A 19,840-nucleotide genomic window follows, 5' to 3' on the forward strand; every position below is an offset into this window, starting at 1 on the left:
TATTATTGGAATATGATTATTATACTTTATTCGTACGATATTTGAAATCGCACGATTTTTAAACTACAAACCATGGATCGTTATAATGATACGTGCATAGTACGATACTCTTTTATTTCATACTTTATATTTGTGACATGATTCTCCCTATACAACGGTAGAGAAAGATGATAGGGAAGATCAAGAAGATAATAGGAATCCCGAGGGTGAAAATTCATTCATCCGTTCACCCTACGTATGGTAATATTAAATTCCAAGATTTCTTGCTCCCTCTCTGTGGTTCAGATGTTGTTCTTTCTTATCTGTTTCCGTTGTCAAAATAATCTTACTAATAACACTTAATACGTAAATCAAAGAACGTTCTCGGATTATCAATATATTCTCAATATTTCAAGATTCTCAATTGAAAGGATCGACATATATCGTCGATACAGCATTGCCAGTATTTATCGACAAATCGTATCTTCCTTGAGAATCTTGAGATATTAAGATATTATTGTTCGTCTGGGGTCACTCTAACGTTACACCGGGGAATTAAATTAAATTCTCCCGTAATATATTAAAAACCTAATCTAACTGTTTTAATTCCCCCCTATATTATATCAGCCGACAAACATTAATTACCAAGTCCAATGTAATTCACATCTTCCCTCTCTCAGCATGATCGTGTTACCTCAGCCTAGATATTACCGCGCGTATAATATTCTCAATAAGGGGCAAACAAATAAATCTCGTGGCTCGTACAGAAAGTTTCGAGTCGGTGCTCGTCTTGCGCTTGCATTTCGTAGATTGAACAAGAAGCGGGAGTTGCGGTGGTCCTTCGACGGTGGCGCGCAGTTAGAGCAGCAATTTACGTTTAAACAGCGCTGGGCGTAATCTGTTTAAACTCGTGGAACAATGTACGGAGGACGTGGCGACGTTATCTGCGCAGCTTAGCGAAGCTGAACGCCTACAAACAGTGAAACACGGACGGACGGCTTCGAGGTTTGCGACGTCTCGACTTCGGCTTCCGGTTATTCCGATTATTTCGTGCGCGAACGGCGAATTTGAGCCGCGAATTGTTCGGGAAGAGTGGCTTGTATATCGGTTTTCCAACGTGACGCGGCGTTCCAAGATATTTGCTACTCACCCGGTGAACGTCGCTTCCGGTCACTCGAAGATACCGCGGTATTGCGTGGAGAATTTGCTAGAGAATTCGTTACGGGATACACTGGCGTATTTTACTCACCGTAAGACGAAGTTTAGTTCTTTTTCTGAAAATGAGTCATACAACTTGCACTCGATCGTTGTTCTACTAAAAAATTAGTTATTTCGCGTTAACCAGATATTGGCGATTTTTCATATTAGACTTGTAACGGTTACATACGATCCTCGTGTCCCTGAATGTGATATCGAATAGTACGATCGAATCGTACTATCTTTATCAATTTATAAAATGAAAAGACTTACTCTTAAAGGTGAATGCGAAATGGATGCGCGATATGTACGATAACGTAACCTTGTGAAAATCTGGTAGATCCCATCTAACGTAATCTCCTACAATCTGGAAACATAGCAAGATACAAGCGCGTTGCCTGTTGTCGATAACAGATTTCAAACAGTCGAGAGGATCTGCGGTTAAAAGTGGCGGCTAAAATTAACGTAGCAGCGGTAGCGAAGCGAAAACAATAACGAAGCAATCGGCACGAAATAGATTAGATCGGTGAATCGAGATTTTCGGCCGGGTGTTTTATCGCGCGCGCTGCCCGCGCCATCGCGTCCGGCGATTTATTACAATTGCTTTAACGGCGTATCAGAGCTCTTTGCACGATAAATTACCGTTGTATTGACCGAAAACCGAAGCTTCGGTGTAAATCGTACGAGCCAGGTCATGAAACTGAAACACCGTAGATTTCGTGGGTTTCGATTCTGCCGATGGTCAGAGAAGGGTGAAATCGTTGTGGTCAGCTGGATTAGGTCTGATTCGATTCTGGCGCAGCCTCTTGCCAAGATCCATTTCCCTTGCGAGGGTCTGGCCGTTTTCGAATTGGGCCAATATCGGTGGACCAACTTTGCGAAGTGGCGAGGAAGGTAACCAGAAGTGTCATCGAAAGCCCTTTTTATGTCCTCGATGTCCCGGCTTGATAGTGAAATGATATAGGCCGCGATGAAGGACGAAGAGGTTGAGGAGGGTTCGATGTGCTTGCTCGCCCATCGTCGAATTTTTCCGCGCCGTGAATTCTTCGCCGAGGTCATCTCGGATCGGACGAGAGCGTCACCTCCCTCGGACTTCCATATATTTGCAATTTAAATCCCTCGTTATTTTGGTAACGTCCGACTCGCAGGAAATTGGGAAATGAATACCGTAAGAGCACGGCATTCCGCGGCAGATAAGTGAAAATATCGGGTCGCAATTTCGCGGCTCTGTGTGTAATTATACGAATTGGTTATTGGATCTTCTGCATCTAATAATTAGCTCCCCGGCGCGGTTTTAATATCGTTTTAAATGTTATCCACGATTAACTTAGAAACGTTCGCGTTTACAGCTTTTCGAAATTACGTTTGGTCGTCTTGAAAATTACAGGCTACGCGAGAATCTCCTCGCCGTAGCTTCTATCGCGATTGATCGAAATTACACTGTCTGCACGTGTGGAAGAAACACGCTCTTAAAATTGATCGCGTTGCGCAGCCGATGATTTTGAGGAATCCAAGGACGGTCGGTGTGAAATAGGGTGTGTCAATGAAGTTGCAGCCCTTAGTCCCCGCAGGAGTCTGAAACCCGTGTTTCCGATCATCCGATTGGGGCTACGTGGTGCATAGTCGGTCGGTGCTTACTATCTCTTGGCACGCCACCACCACCGCCACCATCAACCACCACAGTTCCTTCTATATCCTGGCACACGGCACGCCAATCCCTAATCCTGCCTGGTAATTGTTTTTGTACCCTCTGTGTCAGCCAATTATCGATCGAGCCCGAAAACCGGGCGTAATCAATTATTTCGAAAGTCTTCAGTTAAACCTTTCGCAAGCGACCTTTCACGCGTGATTATTTTTTATTCCACATATGCTCGTTTCTAGTACGTTTTAGTATTGTGCGTAGTTTGTTCGTGCGTTTGAAAGAGTGTTCATTGTGGTCGTAAATGAAACGTAATGGGACAGGCAGAAAAGACTCGACGAATGCACGTTTGAACGCAAATACGCTCTGGTGCGTATAAACGAATATTTAAACAATTTTCAGTCGTCGTTATTTTTTATTCGTGTTTCTTAGAACTTTCTTATCGTTATCTTTTTTCTCTTTTGCATCGTTTTTTTACATATTGCTCGATAGTTTTGGTAAAAGAGAAAAGGGATGAACATTTTCTGACAACTTACTACGAACAAATGGGGGATCTTTTTACGCAGTTATGAAAAATTCAAAGATGCAACGATACACGCTCGTAATACGTGCAGCAAAAATATATATACAAAAATATATAAAATATATAAAATATTCGAAGTAGAGTATACGTCGCTAAAACAAATCTCCCGTTTTCTTCCAGCTCCAGATTTCTTTCAGTAGCCCGAAACGAAAACATAATCCTGAAAAATATAATCCACGATCTAGTTATGTTAAAGTACACAGGATTAAAATAAATCGTTAGAATTTTAATGTATTGTTCGTAAATTTATTTAAAATTCGTTTTGTCTCTTGTAATTTTAGATACGAGATATACCATAAAGCTCATTGGCATAGATACTAACATTAATATTTATTATTGTTTGCAATCGATCACATTAAAGTTCATTCCTGTAAATCGTCGAACACAAATACACGTTACGTTAATGAATTTTTCCATTTCCATAGCGACGTTAACGTCCCGTTAGTTTTTCCGTCGTTTATTTCGACTATGCGATATTTTACGGTTCGCCGACATTTCTGTAATACATGTGTACGTGTTTATGCGTTCTCGGTGCATTCGATTCACGTTGAATTCGGCAAATTTCGGGGATGAGGGAGATTAACTCGTCGGCAAGAAAGTTCGTTGAGTACGAAGCGTGGAAATTACCATTAAATATGAATATTTTATGCCACCCCCGGTGCGCTGAATTCTCGGACGTTAGTTAGTGTATTTCACGCGCACACGCGCAGCGAGCAGCGAATGTGACGATGAAGCAATACTTTCCCGTGCAATAATACCATATTTATGTAAGCAAATTCCCGGCCTCTCATCGGGAGAGGCTTTCGAAGAAGAATTTGCATTTATTTGAGGAGTAGCTTATATACCAGTTGCTCGAAAGCCCCGTCCTCTTTTTCATGCAAATTCGAACGACTTTGTCGTAGCCAGAAGGGGAAACTTTCAACTCCTCGCGTTACAAAGCGGAAGTTAAGTTTTCTTTCCTAACCCACACACGATGCGATGCCCTAACCTTTTAAATATTTAGGATATGTTAGTTGTAACAGATGCTCGATGATTTTCCCGCGTTTGTCGAAAATGTATTATTAGGTCATTCTGAAAGTTTGTATAGTTTTAAGCTATTCGTTCCGAAAGAACACAAGCAGCGCACTAAAAAATGCTACTACTTTATTAATATGCATGTAAGAATTTTCAGCTTTTCTTTATTAATTTTGGAAATTTTTCTGTGCCACTCGTAAGTGGAAAAACCCGCACTGAAAAGGATATTTTGCTTACTTAATCATTTACGTACATACAAATAAAGTAGCATTCGATGTGTGTTAGAAATACTATTTAATATGGCTCGACGTAAAATTACGTAGAATTTTCGGTGTTTTTATAAGACGTCTACGTCTAAAATGATATATTACGAAAGAAAAGAAATGAGAAATGTTTCTCAGATGTCTTTGTACGTTAAGAAGTCAATCGTTTGATCTATACGTATATCAGATTAAAAACTCACCTGGTTAGAAAAGTATGATCACGTTGATTTGATATCGTGTCATAGTAATTTTCGTTTGATTATATCGAGCATAACCCAATTAAATCCAATTACGTGTCATCTCTTTGTATCGAGTAAATTATACACGATACGACCTTTTCTATCTATATTTAAAAATTAAAATAAAATAAAAATGATACATAAATGTTTGCTAATACAAAAATGTCAACAGAAACCCCACTTTGTACACGTGAATATTAAAACGAGTTTACAGTTTCTACAGTTTCAAATCGTTAATCGCTGTTACGTACCCACGTATTCATCTACTGCTCAAAACGTCCGGAAATTCTACAAAGTAACAAATCCACGGGTCAAACAGATCAAAGTCTGAAAGAACAAAAATAGTATCGAAACGATCTACGGTGACCCATAAAAACGAAACAAAATTTCGCAAATATTTGCCTCGTAATATCTTGAACGCGACTGAATAGGATCAGATTACAAACGGATGAACACTATTTGCGCATGCCGACGTTGGCCAGCTGATTCGCATAGCTACAACGATTTACGAGCAGGAGATTCAGCGATCAATGCCGACGAAAAGTGCAACGAAATTGGAATGCCAGGCGCGAATAGTGATCAAAGAGGAACGATGGTAGCACGCGTTCCACGAACCTGCACCCTGCGTAGCCCTGCCGCCCGTGGCCGGATCGCAATGAAAGCGGCAATGACGTATGACATCGTTTCCAGGGCCAGCAAGGCTGAAGAATGAAAAGCATGCGACGCGATATCCGAAGCACGTTACGCGTGTACCAGAGAGTAATGACCAGCGCCGTCTGATCCCGCAGCTGCTGTCGCGATAATTGGATGCTCGTAATTGGCCGAAATAGCACGCAACAGTGAAACCTTCTACGCGCCGCTATCCATTGTTGCGGGTTCCGATACATAGACTCAACTGCATCGCATTCTAATGATTCTTGCATTTGGTCGTACAATGCCTGAGGTGCAACGAAGGAGCTGCTTCGAGAGAATGGTGATATTTGATCTAAAGTTGTGATAGATCTCTCGTGTACGAAAGAATTGTTGTTATTTCCGTATTCAGAGGTAGGATCGCAATAGTTATTATTTTATTCTTTGGATAAATCTATTACACCATTCTGAGCCGAAAAACCTTTATTGCAGTTTCTTACATGAACCAGGGATAAAAACAAAAGAACATTTTAAATCTATCTATTAAGTCTATCGATTGTATCTAGAACTATCTTCTAGTTACTATTTGTTGTAACTAACGCATCTGCATATGGATTTCAACAAGAATTTAGCTTACAAAGAATTGTATTTATCGTAATATTTGTATACGAATTAATTAGGTCCAAGTATATCAAGTCTCGTAATAGTTTCGTGTAATTAGAAAAATTTGCTACCGTGAAGATAAAATATAGGGTCTGATAAGGGGCGTTTCATTGAAACATAAGGGTGTGTGCAAATACTTAATGTAGTCGCTGTAAGTAAGATATGTATATGTAAGAAGATATATGTAACGCGATGTATCGTTTCATCTTTGTATTATCTCGTTTCGGAGGAAAATGGACTTGTCCCGTTTTACCGGTGCAATCCTTATACGTAACCATGTCCTTTGTTTCTGAAAATTGCACGCGCTAATCGCAGCGACCCTAATGGAGGAAATAAGAGAGGCTGGGCGAACACTGTAGGCACGTGTAATTTTTCATGCTCTTATATTAATGTACAGAAACTGTAGGGACTTAGTTTGCAGATTACGGTAATGAGCCTTGGTACCGATGTCCATGGCATCTTAACGAGTTTCTCTGCATTATAAGTTTCGCGAAAAGTTTCAACTCCATTCAGGAAGGAAACTCGGCCCGCTTGAAACGTCGCTTACCGATGCTCTCAACGTCGCGACATTAAGAGACATTATTCCGGAACTGTCAAGCAATGAACTGCTTGAAATACTATCGTATTCTTCACGCGCACGTAAAGTCTGCTTTGTTAAACGAGTTACTTCGATCCTCGAGGTTGCACGATTTCGACCTACCCCCTCCCCCCTGAAAACAGAGAAGTTCCTGGAAACTTCGGACCTTTTGGGCTTCTTCATCTACATCTTAACGATGTTCAAAAAAAGAACGACGCGAGGAGTTAGTAATAGCCCTGGAAGTTCATTGTTCGTAACGGTTTGAATTCGGTAATCCTATTCAATTAACGATGTATTTTCCTTGTATCTTATTGTCATTTAATAAAATGTACTATTATTCGTATTATCGATACGACCGTTTTTATTAACGTTCGCTCGTTCGTCTTCGAAAAATACCATGGAAAAAGAAATAAAAGAGCCATCGCGTTTTGGTATCAGCATTTTCGTTCATATTTTCGGAAATTAAATTCTCGTGTTCCCTATCTTCTTAATCGTTTAATTCCTAATTACAGACAGCTACAGGCGCTGCTTCTTATTCGTAGAAAAAGCGTGTTTCGTGTTTCTCGATTAGTCTCGCCATCGTAATGGAAAGATGTCAAGGAAAAGATGAATATAAATTATGTCGTGAGCAAATGTTAATTTTATAAGCGTATATAGTATATGTTTAATGGATCCATATAATATTTACTCACATTCGTAGGTGTTTTAGCTTTCATACACATTTGAAATCTAGTGGCACTGATAGAGCATCTTTGAACGTAACTCGAATGCATTGCATACATCTATTATCCAGTCAAATTCTGTCGATGTTCGTTGAAACTATGAAATACATTTATTTATTCAGTGACAATGGAAACCGTGAAAACCTCAAGACCGTTGTCGATTTATCTTTGTCACAAATCTTTTAATTGTCACGTGTGTATTATATATTCTTAAAGGTTGGTAATTAGTAATTCGCGTATTAATAAATGAATCTGTAAAATCGACGGTGCGGCTCCAATGATTTCCAATGCTTAATTTACAAAGTTTTATACATATCAGAGGAAAATGAATTAACTGTAATCGGTATACGAACATTCTTCGAATGAAATGCGACAACGAGGTTTAACTAACCGGTATCTTTTCATGGGAAACGAGTCGACGGCGTAATTTGAGAGAACATAATTGCTGGCAATTAACCGTCGTTTGAGGAAAACCGAAGGTGGATTTGCATAAGATTCGACAATTGCACCGATAAATTAGTGTCGTCTGTTTGTCTGGCTGCTCACAATGCTGGCTTCCGCGATTTTCGCAGATTCCAAGCACGCGATAATGAATTTCGCGCGGAGATAGTTTCACCTCGCTTTTTACACCGACTCGCAGATGTAAATCCTGAAAAATCTCCAACGAAGGCAAACGTCCAATGGATCTCGACAAAAGACGAGGAACGTTCGCTCTCCGATTGTCGGTAATTTTGTTCACTGTCGTGGAACGATCGTACGAAAACTCTGTCGCGTTATCTTTGTGCACAGCCTCGGAAAAACTGGAATCGCGTCGCAGCGACGTAACCTGTCAACTTATCTCTCGAAATCTCTGACTCCCAGAAGGAAAACTGGACCCGTTTCCGCGATGGATCCCGAACGTTCAGTCGCTGCGCTGTTTGCTTTAACGTGGATGCCGCAGACGCGTTCCTCTTTGGTTCGCTACCTCGGGTAAAGTGGATGCGTTCTGCTGCTTCGAAATTTCTTTATTTTAAATAAAATGTTAAAAATGTATAAAGATAAAAGGGACGTTCTCCGATTCAGAGGAAACAAAGTCTATTTGTGTAATTGAAAAGAGATTCGGATCTGAATCGATAGTTTTACTATATATATATCAGAAGGAAAAATATTCTATTACAATACTTATAGTCTATATATGCATTGATACATACACATTGATCCGATACACAGAATTTATACAAATGGAACAAAATTGTTTACTAAAACGCTTTAGATATCATCGAAGTGGATTGAATAATTTTACAAGATACTTGTACCAGCGATTATAAAAACTTACGAATGTTGCTAATAAATGTAAAACAAAGGCAGTTTCGTTAGCATTATAAAATGGGAAGCAAGTCCGATTCAGAACGAACGAGTCTTTCGTTTCAGCGTTTTTATTTTCAAAATAATCGAATTTATCGGAAGGTGTAGACGGTCGTTTTAACAAATTGCTCGGTACTTATCGCACGACTGAAATATCACGTCGCTTCGTTTCTCCGGAGGAAGGACGTAATCTACGATGATTATTTCCCGCATCGAATCACGCTGGAAGTTTCGTCGGAGTAAGAAGGGTGACGGTAAAGTCTCGCGGAGGAACGTCGTGGCTCTTTCACCGTGGGCTCGATCTCGAATCGGAGTTTCCGACCGAGCGGATCCTTCGATTTCGAATAAGTGCTCGAATCAATTGAACGGGCACGATCGTTTCGTTCGACGGACGATTCAATTATTAGCGGTAGTTTTCAATTTAATTAACTCGACGCGAAAATTGCCGCGTTGTCAACTGCTGCGAATCGGTTTTACGAATTTGTTTCGCGTGCACGGACCCGAACGCTATTAAACGGCCCGAGACTTGTTCGATCGTCGACCAATAACCACGCAATAATTCTCGACATTTTAATAGTCCGTCACGTAATGCAATTTCAAATGATTCATCGTAGATTATTAAATTCGTGGTCCATTGAAAGTCGGTCGCGTGAACTTCGATCCAATCCAATCCAATCGAATCCACAATTTCGATTATAATTTCTATCGATCTGTTTTTAACATCGACGGCCCTGCCAATATTGCAAATTTGTTACACAGGTTATTACACGGAATACGCAGCAGTTTCCAGGCAAGAAAAGTATGAACGTCGTGTACGATATGGGATAGCCGGAAGTGAATCACCGCGTCACAGTCACTCTTGGTAAGGATGGATAAGGATACAGCCAAGTCTTGGAATTAATCCGGCTTGAATATACACGAATTTTGAATGCAAAATTTAAGAAGACTCGAAAGAAGATCGGCTATTCGACTTTCGTCAAAAGAGTATGATTTGAGGTGGTATGTCGTGATAGGTGCGGAAGAAATACTCCGATGTTCAACAAAAAGTTTATTACTATTAACAATCAACGAGTCAACAATTCATACGATTCACACTTATGATTAACCATCGAGAGTTTACAATCGCGTATCTCTGCTTGTATTTGCTTCGCTATGATACTGAACCTTTCGCACTCCGCGGCTTGGGGCAGAATGACTCTTTGTTCGAAACCAAACGGATCCTTTTCTTAGTTGCCCTTCGATACTCCTACTACACGCGCGTTTATTAGATGTATCGCGACGGTCGCCGCGCGTGCATTCTTCCAAACATTCGGCGGAGGAACCATAGGGATATCGATGGCACATTAGGCGCGTCGGCCTTACGCTTTGAAGATGTAGCGCTTTGTGTCGCGAAACCGTTGGAAAGTTCCGTGCTCGTGTGCCGCCACAGATTTACTCTTAGACTAAAGTTCCTTTTAGTGGAATTAGTTCTCTCGTAGAATAATTTTTATAAGTATAGCAATTAACGTAGAGAGAAAAACGATAGGAGATTAACACGGTGCAACTTTTAACGAAGCTTCGAAATATCGATTCATAGATGGCACGAAAGTTAAAATGTTCACATTTTGTATCTTCTTCAGATTGGTAAAAGTGCTTCGTTATACAGTTGCATCAAGGGTATGGTCGATATTGAACTTTTTATTCGTATAAATATAACATTGCTCGACATCTGCTACCGATAACGTACTATTGATAGCGCGGATGTTTCGCGCATTGGGATTTAGGTCTAATGACTCGCTGCTCGTTCGCAAACAGAAAGTTACGTTAATTATAGAGGAGAAAATGAGAAATCGTTACTGATACAATTTAATATATGCGAATCTCCAAATGGATACTTTAGAATTTCATTTCGGCACTATGCATGCGATCGAAATAGATACTGCTAGCAATCAGCTAAACTACTTCAGAGTAATAGTCAATGTACAATTAATTTTTGTTCTCGTTGCTTAGTCTTGTCTTTTGTAATTAAGTGTTACGTCATAATTAATTAGCTCGGAATTCAGGAAAATCAATTAATTGTCATTCTTATACAAACTGATTATAACGATAATAAATCAGATAGACGATGATAGCCAAACACCATTGTTAACTGAATCCTTATCTGGCGCTTATACTTTACATTCATTAGTCATAGGAGATTAAGTTTGTGTGTGATATGCAGTTTAACTTACGCAACGGCAATAGGAGGGAAAGCTTAAATGGAGCAGCTTACCGTTGATGAACAATGATACTAATTATAACTTGGCTAAGTCAAATGTGCCGGAGCGGAAACGGCACGGAAATTTCGTTATACTACCGAGTTGAGTAACGACAGTGCCCGAAAGCTATCTTCAATTGTTTTAGATACCGAACGACCTATCTTCTCGATAATTTAAACACGACAATCTCGATCTTTTATTATTATAAATCGAATAATTGAACGAGATACTTACCGACTGTCAAACTTTATGAAAATTTACGAAAGCTACGATAAAAGGTAAATTCGAAGAACCAACGAAGCCACCAAGTTTTGGCCAACGAAAGACGAAACGAATAATTAAAAATCTTTTTCAAATTGTCACTTAATTAAAATTTACTTCAAAATTGACTAAATTTATTTTTCATTCAATGTTACGAGCCATCGCTTTCTGTGATCGTTAATTTTTAACAATTCTTCGGAAAATTTGATCGAAGTCTCGTACTGAACGATGTAACAATTATCAACCTATATATAAATCAATTCGAACTGAAATTTAATAGATTATTCACACGGAACAACGTAACATTAGCCCGTTACATATTTATAATCGGGCTATATCTTTAATTAAATGAAAATTATCCGGGTCAGGGATTTTTCATTTTCGGTTATTATTTCGCTGCCGGCATTCGCGTGATATTAATTAACGGTATTATTAAACGTAATGCGATACTGTCAACGTTGTTTCATCCACCGGTGCCAAACAGATCTCGCTACTCTTTTCAAGCTGACGGTAGATTAAGGCGCGATTTATCGAAGTATGTATTCTCCTCGCATTCGTAAACGTACAAAGGCATCCGAGTGGCCATTTACCTAATTGGGTTAGATAATACGATAGAGAAGATAAATGTTCGAGTTACGTCACGAACTTTCACACTCGACACTCGACCAGGTTATACGGCAGTTTTATCTTCGCTTCGTTACAAGGGCTGCAAGATCGTTCGTAGCATGGTTTTCTCGGATAAGGCTATTATTATAATGGACGTACCGTATATCATGGAAAATATAGTCCCGCGTGGGAAAGAACATATTGTTCTCTTCTCCAGAAACGTATAGACATCAGAATGAATTGTACGCGTATCAGCGATCGAATTGCGAGTCTATTCGAAGAACTTTTACGTTACGGTTATACGAATGGCTTTGAGAAATTCCATAAAAATTGCAGTAACCAAGGCACGGTACATCTTCAAGTCGTAAGATTTTGAACATTATAATATCGCGCACCTTAATATTTTGAATTTAATTCGAATTTATCTTAATTCTCTTTCATCTTTAGCTTAATTTTAATTTATACGATCTTCAGGTTTTGCGTTCTATAGTTTTAGTTTTAATCAATTTTATCTTAATTTGATGAAGTTCAAGAAATAAACCAACGTCAAATCTAGATTACTTTCTCGAAATTTAGTTTCAAAAATTACCGGCAACAAGCACCATGAATCAAAACTCTCGATATGAAATTTCACTAAGCTAAAAATCGTCACTATCAAAGTTCAAGAACTAAAAAATCGCAACCACTAATTTTTAAACACCTAAAGCTTATCGCCACCTAAATTTACGATCAGAAAGAGGAGATTCGCCTCCATTGAGTTTCATAGCGTGGAATTTATCGCGGCTTTGTTTCACTGTGCTCGAGTTCCCCCGAATCGTTCTCCGTATATTTAAAACGAATGTTTCTGAATCACTTTTGCGTGTACTTGAATATTCAAAGCAAGCGGCGGTGGTACGTTTCTGCTGGTTTCGTGCCAAAAATACGCATGATCAAATCCTCGTACGATCTGCAACGATGAGGATGCTTTTTGGTCGTTTATATGGACGTGTCGTTTAAAGCGGAAAACCGGCTTAAGTGTCGTGGCGTTCCACTGTACAAGATAAAGGGAACGCGTACGTGTTTTGCACGTACAGTGTGGGCACGACGAGTAATCACGTCTCCTTGCCACCCCATCTCCCTTTTCTCTGCTTTACGGTTCGCGCATCCAGTCCCCTCGTCTCTCCCTTTCTTTTTGCCCTTTGCACTACGAACAGCTGCAATGTCACGCGTAATCAGCATGGTTACTGGCATCGTGTAAATATTTGCGCATATGCTTTCAGTCGGAACAAATTTTAACTGTTGTAAATATGCTGTTTGGAGAGTTCGTTTACTTTATGCAAGAGATCGAGTCCGTGAAAATATTTTAGACCTTTTTCTTCTCTGTTATATATTACGTGATACCGAGTTATATATTTTTCGATTTATAAACTAACAGTTTATTAACTTACGTTTATTTCTGAATTAAATATTTATCAAATAGTAAATTGCTCGGTCTTAAAATAAAAATTGTCATCCCTCCATGATTTTTACAAGGCAATCAAACGATAGATTCGACAATCGGGTTCTTTTGTACAAAAATATTTTCTTTCTTTATTCTTCAAACCACTCTAATATCGCATAAACATTTGCTTGCCCAGTTTACACCGCAATTATCCAAACGTCTTTATTCTAAGCAGGTCGTAACGTACAGAGAAGATCAATTTTAGCAGAGAAAATACATCGATGCAATCTTCCATCAGTAGAACATCTGATACACTCGATAACTTCTCTATTCTTCTCCTTCGTTTTCATCGATTAATCATTATCCTCCACTCTCAAAAAGAAAACACTACATATTCTTACGTTCACCGTTGTTTATTTATCGCTCGTTCTACACAGCACAAAAACATCTCTACACCAGCGTTACACGATACACAAACAAAATGTAAAGAAGTAAAAAGAAGCGAGAAGAGAAGAAAGAGAAAAATTAAGAGTCGTAAAAATCAACCTAATTGTCCGATCTCTTTCAATTACGTAGAACCGCGATAACAACTGTCTGCAGAGACTGCAGAAGAACGTAATCGGTTACGTATCGTCTACGTAATAATAAAAAGACAGACGGGATTGGCTAGGAGAACCAGCGCTTTTGGTTGACCGTGGCAGCAGACAAGAAACAAAAACAAGCCCTAACGAACGTCCGAGGGCATCCCTAACTTTGACCGCAACAGCGCCGTTCCGGATGAACTTTGTCTGTTACGTGAGCGGAGAGCTTACCTTAGTTTTCTTGTCTGTCGCGTGTATAGCGCAAACCTGGATCCCTGTTATCAAGATTCTCCCATTTCACCGTTGGTTTTACTGGAAGATGCTGTGGAGGCCGCGGGAGAGGAGAAGAGATGAAAGGGGTCAGAGAAACAGCACGGAGGATATTACGATTTTCCCGAGGGACGAGTAACACGTAGTGGAGCACGAGGGATGAACACGCGCGTCGAACGATTTTCCTAATAAATTGAATATCCCGACAAATTAATTGGCGGTATCGTCGTTTGAAATTTGTCACGTGCACGCGTCTGCGACAAAGATTCGTAAAACTTGCGAACAACTTGTAATTGTTAGCTCACAGAGGTGTAATTCGATACTGCGGAAATGAAGACTTACGTTTGGATTAAATTTGGATAGGAAACGGAAAAACAGACGTGGGAGACCAGCGGTATATTTTACGGGAATATTCGTGTCTTGTTCCTCTTTTTAATAATTATAAATTACATCTATATTATTGGAAAGAAGTTTTAAAATGTACTTAAAAATATCGTATGTGTAAGAAGAACGTGATTAATTCCGAGAGTTTATTTAGTTTCACTGATATTATCCACGTTCAATTGTTAACTGTGTTTGAGATAGGAAACCTGATTATAATCGACAAATATACGCGCGAGCGCGCTACTCGTATCACGCATAATTACCCATTCATTTGTGTTTCGCTGGGGATTGTTTGCTAACAACTGGTAGCATTCATGGGATCAGACGAATCTAAGGGAAAATTCGGCACACGCAAAATTGAACCGGTTCGTGTTAAATCTATATGACTTTAAATTCACATTTCGTAACTGCAGTTATAACTATCGATCGTAGAACGGTTTGAATATAATGTGATAATTTGAACAAATAACGCTTAATACAGTTATTCACATGTGCATACTAAAGTATTAGGTAGACGGTTCAGTCGATCTGTGGTAACAATATATAAAATTGCTCGGATAATTAGCACCGGTGCTTCCAAATTTTTTATGCGATCAGCAGACCATGAATTTAAGGTATTTGTTAAATAACATAGCAATGAACTACATTATTATTTGCGTTTACTACATACTTAATTAGCACTGTTCGCATCAACGTCGGAAATGTTCCACTCATTTAGAAGAATTAACAAAATAATTTTACAGAGTTCGACGATTAATCGCATATACCAATTTTGTTATTACTTGTTTGTTCCTAAATTTAATCGCGTCGTAACATTTTATTGTATTGTACGTACGTACGATGATTGCGAAGAATAAATTCACTGGTTAGGTCTATTCGTAACTTTTTTATCAAAACATACGTTATCAAAAATAAACAAGTATCTTGCAAGTACTTTCGAATACTCTCGTACGTACTACTTAATACACAGTTAATTAACAAATAAATCGTCTTGTCGGTATTTGAGCACCGTCCTGTGCATAGTTTACGAAGCATTTCTATTCAACGTCTGTAACATTAAAAGACCAACTTTTTCTCCCTTTCGACGAACAAACGCGTTCTACTTTGCAGTTGGGCATCGACGGCCTCCGGTGAAAACACTGGGATCTCCTACACATTAAAAGGAGCGTGCTGACTAAAAGGATTCCGCGGAAGTTGCTTGGAAGAAGGCGAACGTTTCGCCTCGACTGAAAAATGCATTCGCCATTCCGTTTGCACACGTAGAAAGGACACATTGTGTTTACGACTTTCCGTCTTGGATTCTATTGCATTTCCGCGCTGTGTTCGACTGCAGCTGCAGTTCACGCTGCATTCTGCCGTGAAAATTTCAGATGGTCTGCTCGACCATGTCGCGATTCGCATTTACAACCGTGCACTGCGCAACGGCTCTCCCTTAAAAACCGACTTACCCTTAGAAAGTGTCTTGCGAGTAAAACACAGAGGTGAGGCAGCAGGATTTCGGGAAAGAAAGCATTCGTTGAACATCTCGTTGTTCCTGACTGTTCGCCACTTTGCGGACTCTCGTCTTTGCGAATAAATAAATACGCCGTTCCCGTGGCGAACAGTCCGCGTGACTTTACTTGCAGATGTTTACCCCTTATTAAGGATTCCGCAACGCGCCGTGCCGGCTTCGTTTACTTCGTACACCATCCTCGGTTGAAGCGAGAGCCAGTTTTCTTTTTCCCCGCACGCGGACGGAGTAAATATGAAGCTTCCTTTAATGCCCGGGCAAACGAAGCTTTAATGACGTTCAGCGGATGTTAAAGGGAATCTTAAATATTTGAATATCTTAAGAACACTTGCCATCTCTGGCTCAAACTCTAATTTTTGAAGCTTTTTAGAAACTTCCCAGTTCTCTTCACCGAGGCTACCTTTACAATTTATCCAAGTGCTTTGGTAAACCGTTTAAGAGGTAACCGGTAGGTCGAGGGCTCGTTTGTGAAGCGTTTTGCGATGATTAAAAACGTATGTTTTTAAAAAATCACAATTACTACACTTTTATATATTTAGATTTTCGAAAATTCGTACTTTCTTCGATACTTGATGCGTTTTATGCTAGCAGTTGATGGATCTGGGAAATTATTATTTGGAGTTTGTTAACTCTTACTCGGAGTTGGAAAAAACAACTAATAAGCTCATTTTGAAAATGTTAACGCGAACTTTCCAAACGTATAAACACTTGGAACTTTCCAAACAAGTTAATAAGTTTGTTTCTTTTAGCAAAAATGGTTAATCGACTAAGTGTTATATCAATGGAGAAGTTTGAAGAAACTCTTTCAGCTGCTGATGCATCGAGTAATACCCGCAGGACTAACTTTGCGTAGGGAAATTTGGTTAGCGAGTTTCCTATACTCGATGTTTATTAAATGTCGTACCTAAACCATTTGCAAGTTAAAATATTATTATATATTATATTAAGTAACCAGCAACTAATAACGAAATTATTAACAGTACTTGTGTTTAAAATTACTGCAGCTAACTCGTCTCCGCTACCATTAGTTCATTTACTTCTCTGTATGTGTTGGCGTGAAAAAGTTGATGGTACCAGATAGTAAATCAATGCCCGAAATATTTCAGTCTTCCTGCATTACCATCCCAACCTTCCTAGCCATCGTGACACAAAGAAAATGTAGGTTTGCTATGCGGAACGTTGCCAAAAACTGAATTCGGTGGTTGCAGCTCGGTTAAATGGGTTTATGACACGTCAGTCTCTATTGGGGACGACGAGGAAAACTAGTAGAAACGGTGTACGTAGCTCGGAATATAAATGTTTTCATCGTACAATCGAGTTTCAAACGTTCCATCAGGTTTTTAATCGTACGTTATACTTAAATAATTATAGCCATATATCTCAGCAATCTTTGAATAAGGATATATCCAAAAGATTCTAGCTTATAGAAATTTATAACGTTATTTGGTGGACGAAGAGGTAAGCGCTTCTTGTTAAAAGCTGGAATCACCAAAGTGCTTTACAGTTTGCGTAAATTACTCCAGATGTAGATTTTTATCTTTTATTAAGTTTCTCTTCGGAGAAGTTATATACATGTAGAAAATTTACAGCAGTAACAAATCGAGAAAATCTTAATGTTGGAAAGATCGTTTACTTTGTTAAAGACTAATAAATCTATCAAAAAGATCGTTATAAATTCACAAAGCCTCTACAGTAAGCTATGAATTTGTCAATTTGTTCATTCTAGTAGTTCTAGCGTTACTCTCAGTGAACCTCGTGATTCCTGTTGCCAACTTTCAAAAATAGACATTCCGATCTGACAATAAAATTCTTGAAAAGGGAAGAAGAGAACGGAATAAAACCATCTCAACTGAATAAATCCTCTTTCAAGTTTCGTAGCATCTTGTTAAGTGGAGACTGATAAAGCGGAATAGAGCGGTAGCATTGCATCAGCTTCGTGAAGCACAGTCTCTGTCAACGTAAAAAGTACAACGCGAGAATTATCCGCGTCAGGAATCGCCTCTAATTTCACGTGTACTTCTCTTTAGCTATCGACGTTGGTTCCATAAATAGGGTTAAGCCACGCCTCTTTGCCGACGTTTCTATAAGGCCTTACCTCACGTTCTACGAAGCACGGTGAAGCGCTTTTACTCTTTAACTCGCGTTTTTACGAGGACCCGAACGTAATGGGCTTCGTAGCGTGTCTTTTTCTCGGCCTCACGGAAGTCCGATACGATGCGATGTCGCGATAGAAAATCGTCGATTCTTTCTCTTTTTTCATCATTCTTTAAGCTGAACAGCAGCCAACCGCTTCCTTTTCTTTCTTTTTCATCTTTCCTCCTCTGTTTCTTTTTCTTCCTTCGCTTTTTCTGCACCATCTCATCTTTTAACAATATCCGGAAGTTCTTGATCGAGGATGTGACCCGAGCCAAAGCTAATGTGTCCTTTAAATATGAAGTTTCGGTAAAGAAACAGCGAAGAGGATGCATGTTACAAGCTCCGTATCAGCTCGATTATAATCTCCTTTCTTGCGCTGTTACCCTCCAGTTTTTTATTTACCGTATTTGTCGTTACGTGACAGATATATCGAACAAACGAAGACTGTATACGAAATTAAAAGAGAAACTTCGTAGAAAAAAATTCGTAAGACAAAATAGAGAATTGAGTAAATTGCATTGCAAGTTTCGATTATAATTTTTTCGAACAGAAACTACTCTTGACAAATATACATATATCTATCATAGAATTATAGGTGATTTTTTCAGAAACCTTCTTCTGCAACCTTCGTGGTTTTCTTTAGTTTTTCTTCGAGAATTTATTTTCTCAATTTGACGAGTGATAGAGTATAGCTGAAAGGTTACTTTCAAGGCTACTCTCCGTTAAATATTTCGTAATGTCCCATGCCGCTATTGTTCTCGCGTCTCTCCGTACGTAATTCGAAGTATTTCGGCAATATCGATCTCTGATGGTATTGAAAGGTATCTGATCGATGTTATTCAGTCCCTTTAGCTACATCCTTATTACCCGAAATTCTCTCACATCTTCGATAAATCAAATTCATTTGTACCTTTTCTAATTATACGTATGTGTCTTAATGGATTCCATTGGAATTTATTCGACCGCAATAAAGTACCATATGTTTATGTACTTAAGAAACCTTAACAAGTAACTCACGAACGCAAACACGGAATACATGTTCGATTAATCGGCTTTGACGAGTGGTTCGCCTTCGCAGGCAAATATTTGACGCGTGCTAGACTAATAGCGCGCTTGCGAACACTTACGGGTTATAACGCGCGGTGCCAATATTGTCCGGTCAAACAGCAAAATATTCTGTAACATTTATTCAGGGACGTCGACGAATGGTACATATCGACGAATAGTCGTCCCCTTTCGCGTCGATCATATTTATGACGGCGATCTGTTCGAAAATTCGCGCGTGGACGAGTCGTGTATTTGACTGGGACCGGTAATAATGCACGATAAGCTAATATTGCATCGTCAAATAATAAAATATCCCAGGTTGGTTTGCATAATGCGGTTTCACCGGTGATCGCGATTTCGATCGATGCAAGTCGATGCATGCAGACAATGTCATATCTATCACCATATATCGTTCGAAGGGAAGTTTATAACGCGCAGGTGATTTTTCTGCTATTTTAGGTTTTACATTTTCCATTGGTATTTTTACCATATCTCGTTTTAGTTTCGTTCGTTTATAGCCAGGAAAACTTGTCATTTT

At 39.2% G+C, this 19,840-nt stretch overlaps 1 protein-coding gene and 3 long non-coding RNA genes across 7 annotated transcripts in view; 2 read left to right on the plus strand and 2 right to left on the minus strand.

Annotated features, from left to right (window-relative positions):
- Positions 1 to 19,840, minus strand: part of LOC126915177 (uncharacterized) — a 114,151-nt gene that overhangs the window by 43,965 nt on the left and 50,346 nt on the right. The gene's annotated exons all lie outside the window — the stretch shown is intronic.
- The window catches only part of LOC126915074 (protein O-mannosyl-transferase TMTC1-like), a 269,186-nt gene that overhangs the window by 30,194 nt on the left and 219,152 nt on the right, over positions 1 to 19,840 (plus strand). The window lies entirely within an intron of this gene.
- Positions 1 to 19,840, minus strand: part of LOC126915168 (uncharacterized) — a 46,680-nt gene that overhangs the window by 7,058 nt on the left and 19,782 nt on the right. The gene's annotated exons all lie outside the window — the stretch shown is intronic.
- Positions 9,719 to 16,754, plus strand: LOC126915182 (uncharacterized). The gene is made up of 2 exons (XR_007710059.1): positions 9,719 to 15,444; positions 15,480 to 16,754. It is a non-coding gene; the product is annotated as an uncharacterized LOC126915182 (long non-coding RNA).

Source organism: Bombus affinis, chromosome 4 (assembly GCF_024516045.1).
Source record: "Bombus affinis isolate iyBomAffi1 chromosome 4, iyBomAffi1.2, whole genome shotgun sequence".
In the NCBI taxonomy this organism is placed as follows: Eukaryota; Metazoa; Arthropoda; class Insecta; order Hymenoptera; family Apidae; genus Bombus; species Bombus affinis.